This window comes from Cupressus sempervirens, chromosome 9, assembly GCF_028749045.1.
Source record: "Cupressus sempervirens isolate cs-2001-9-10 chromosome 9, ASM2874904v1, whole genome shotgun sequence".
Classification (NCBI taxonomy): Eukaryota; Viridiplantae; Streptophyta; class Pinopsida; order Cupressales; family Cupressaceae; genus Cupressus; species Cupressus sempervirens.
This window is the reverse complement of record NC_143126.1, coordinates 363,009,201-363,013,620: the sequence shown is the minus strand read 5'-3', so window position 1 is coordinate 363,013,620 and position 4,420 is coordinate 363,009,201.

Sequence of the window (4,420 nt, the reverse complement as noted above, 5' to 3'; positions counted from 1 at the left end):
GGCCACTACATCTATCATATCCACTTTTTTTGCACGATGGTGAATCTAGGTCCATACCTATTGGGGGATATGGGAGTAATTTCTTGTTCTACTTTTGCCTTTTCAATCCATGTAGAGGTATTTTCATAGACATGTTCTTCATGTAGTCCACCTCCACTAGTGAAAGCCATAGAAGGTTTCTTTTGAAATGTGAACTTAGGCTTGTTTTGTATAACCTAAGGTTTACCATATGACTTGGGGGACAAAGGAAGTTTCCCAATGTGAAAGGCATGAGACATGGAGTACTCACCACAACCTTGGTCTTGGATTTTGAGCTTTCCATTGGATGCAGGTGTGAGCATGGAAGGATCAATATACTTGGGGGGCTCTAGATGATTTGTTGCATGGTTTGTCGGGACCTGGTATGTAGTGGTTCCTCTAAGATTAGCATAGAATTGGAAGGGATCTGGATCACCCAAGATGGTTACCTCTACATTATTATAGGATAACTTTAGGCACTGGTGATATGTAGAAGGAACTGCTTTTATAACATGGATCTATGGGTGGCCTAGTATCATATTGCAGTTCATTTCTATATCTAGGACCTGGAATAAAGTGTTCTTAGTAGCTGGACCAACTTTGATAGGTAAGATAACCCCTATAGAGAAACATTCACCATCATCATAGGCTTTGTTTGTGATCCTTCGAGAGGGATCCACATCAATTTTAGAATAACCCAAACCTTTGACTACTTTAAGTGTACAGATATTCACCCCTGCTCCTCCATCTATCAAGATGCACCTAAATTTAACATTGTGGACAAAGACTTCAAGGTGGAGGGGATCATTGTGGTTGGGTTTTTCTTTAGGAATATCCTAAGGGGAAAAAGTGATATGTTGTGATGCGGTTAGGTTCCCAACCATGGCTTGGAACTAGGCAACATCAATGTTATCTGGGACTATCGAATCTTTAAGGGCTCGATCCAAGATCTTTTGATGTTGGGGAGATGCACGTAGTAGGTCCAAAATGAATATTTTTGCAGAGGTCTTGCCAAGATATTTAACAAGGCTATAATCAGACGAAGTAGGAGCAATAGGTCTACTAATGGGTTCAAGTCTAGTAGAAGCAGTAGGTCTAGATGGGGTTCTAGGTAGGGTGATCTTGGTACGACATGTAGTGACAACACAACAAGGGTCTTTAGCCTTCAATGTGAATGTCGATATGTGGGAATTAGACTCATTAAAGCAATTGATGGTGTAGCCATATCTAGTGCGTGTGTAATTCACATTACCTTGTGAGTTTGAGTTTGAACTTGAGGGTTTCTCTTTTTCATGATTACCCAAAGGATCTTTGAATACACTGTGGTCAAAGTTGGATGCTAATAGTGATGGATCAACCATGATTACACCATCATCAATAAGGTCTTGTATTGCATGATTCAATTGGAAACATGATGAAGTCTTATTTCCTTTGGTGTGATGGTAATCACAATAGTTTTTATCATCCCACCAATCTTCTTTAGTTAATGGTTAATCTTTGATTAGTGCTAACTGTAAGAAGTTATTACTTAGTAATTATTGTAGTGTAGTCTCAAGAGGTATCGCCAATGGTGTGAATTTTCTTTCCTTGGTTCTAGGATGTCTTCGATGTTTGTCTTGCATGGGAGTCTCAGTCTTCTATTGTGGGGCTAATGTTTGATTAGGAGTTTGTGAATTTTTAGGATTTACACCTTTCAAAGTTAGTTGAGGTTGTGCTATGCTAATTGTTCATGCATCCACAATACCATCATTAGTCACATTCTTGTTTTTGGAGAAAAATTTTGTCTTGTCATTAGAGGATCTGGTGTTTGTGTTTTCTTTGTTTATCTTGAGGATTTCGTTATGGATAAGAGCATCTTCAATACTAGCCCCCTTTTTCATCAATTTAGAAATAGTGCTTGGGCTCTTGATTTTGAGTTCATACATTAAGTCTAGGACTAAGTTTTCAATGCACACGTTTACTTGTTGTTCTTCAAGAATGTCTAGTGAGCATTGACTAACTAAGATTCTCTAGCAGAGTAAGAATGTGATGAATGGTTCTCTTGCCTTTTGTTTAGTTGAGCACAAATCAAAAAGTGTCACCTCATTTGTAATGTTGAAGGAAAAGTGGGAGATGAACTTGTCTGCTAGCTCTAACCAAGATTTGATATTATCAGGAAGTTTGGAGTACCATTCAAGTGCGGGCCCACCTAGAGAATGAGGGAACAATCTCATGAGGTAAGTGGGCTCATCATTGAGTTTGGTACATGAAGCACAAAATTCTCTAATATAATCAATAGGGTTTCTTTTTCCTTAGTGTTTTTCAAACCTTGGAGCCTCAAAGTGTTTTGGGAATGGAAGAATATACAAACTTTTATCAAATGGGTTAGGATGTACGTCCCTTTCTATATATAGAGCATATTTCTTTTGGACTCCCAATGCCTCGCCTTGTTTGGAAAGTTGTTTGAATTGTTGTAATAGCTCTTCATTTGGATTTTGTGTGATAGTCTTTCCTTTAAGTATTTTCTATTTATGAGTAGATTGTTTGCTATGGTGAGAGCTATGTCTACTTAGCTCTAACATTTCTATATCTGATGAGTCTAGTGAAGTGTTGCTAGGTGGTGGAGGTATGTTGGCACCTCAAAGATAGAAAGGTCCCTATTGTTGGGGTACGTGTTGTGGTATTTGATGTGGCACTCTTTGCAAGATTGACTATGATTTTTGTACCATGTGTTGTTGTTGTGCCATGTTTGGCAGTTGTTGTTGGATAAAGTTTTTGGTTTTATGTGAGACCATGTACATGCTTGTTGTTGTAGAAGTATTTTTTGAGGTTTTTGTGGCACCTTTTTCTGTTGCAATAAATATTGTCGGTATGTGATTTGTTGCTCAAGGCATCTTTGGTATTCCAACTGTTGCTTGAGTTGGTCTTGTTGTTTAGCAAACATCACTTGTTGTTGATACATTGCATGAAGGTCAAGTGGGTTTATGTTGGACTGCATATTAGGAATGTTGGATGTTTGCACCACTTGAGGTTGTTTTTTTCATGGTTGATTTTGTTGTTGATACGTTGGATGTGTGTTGGAAAGATTGGGTTGTTGGACTATCACAGGTTGATTTTGTTGGGGTAGTTGGTTATGTCCTTGAGAAGTGATCATCATGTTGGTATTGTTGCTTTGGCTCCTTTATTTGTTAGAGGTTTGTACTTGTGACATCATATTCACTTGACTATGAGATGTGTTCCTATTGGGAATGGGTGTAGTGTCAATAAGGCTTTTCCTTTGTGATTCAATAGGGATTGTTGTAGTTGATGTTGCACATAGTGTACTTGTGGGAGGCTCCATAACATTTGATGTCATACCACTTGGTAGGGTTAGGAGCAAAGGTGCAATTTGTTGATTTTCCTCCAAAGAAGGTATGTCTAGCATCCCTAGAGTAAAAATACCTTTAGGTGCATCTTGTTGTTGCATCATGTGACTAAAATCAAGTCTTAATGTCCTTTTGGGGTGTTTAGGAATTGGTGGTATTTCATCAAACAAGGGATTAACATTGATGTGTTCAAATGTACTTTGGAGGATTTTGATGGTTGATTCTTGATGGGACCTTATAGGTTCCATTATCATGTTTGAAAACTCCAAAGGTTGTTTTCCCTTATCTAAGTCCAAATTGATTATGGTTTGTATGTTTTTAGTGGTTGTGTTGGTTTGATGTTTGGACTTAGGTCCTTCCATATTTGGGTTGAATTCAACAATTTCTTGGGCTGCCAAAAGTTTAAAGTTCTTGCAAAAAAAAATTTCTTGACATGCCCTAGCCATTTCTTAATCATTGATGCCATAGTCAGTGTCAGAGTAATCACTTAGATGTATAGTACCTTGTTGAATGTTTGATGTGTTAGGGTGGAAGGTACTTGTGTTAGGTTGGTTGAACTTGAAGGAATGTGATTATTCATCTTCCGGTGTGGTTGGTACACTTCCTCCTCCTAGCGGTATTGGCACAAATATAGGTTCAAAGTTTGGACTCCATTGAACCATCCCATGTGTATGGGAAGTGTTCAAAGTAAACCTCATGGTAGGTGCATTGTTCATGGTTTTTTGCATCATAGCTTGATTATGATGATCTTGTGAATACATGTTCAAGGGGTTTGCAAGTAATGGTTGTGATGCCTCGATTTGTTCTTTATCAAATGTTTGTTGGGTTTTCTTGCTCTTCTTCTATCATGGACAAGGTTTTGGTTGTGCTTGTGCCTCAAAAAACAAAGGTTGATAAAGTTCTTCGGGTATTTGGGCTGATTGTGTCCTATTAAGTGCTGGCATGATACCTAAGAATGCAAATGCAATGGAGGGAAACCTAAATGGACTTTTTTTCCTCCCAAGTGCACACCTAACTAACAACTATGCTCAGATAGTACCAAGTGTTCCCATGATGTA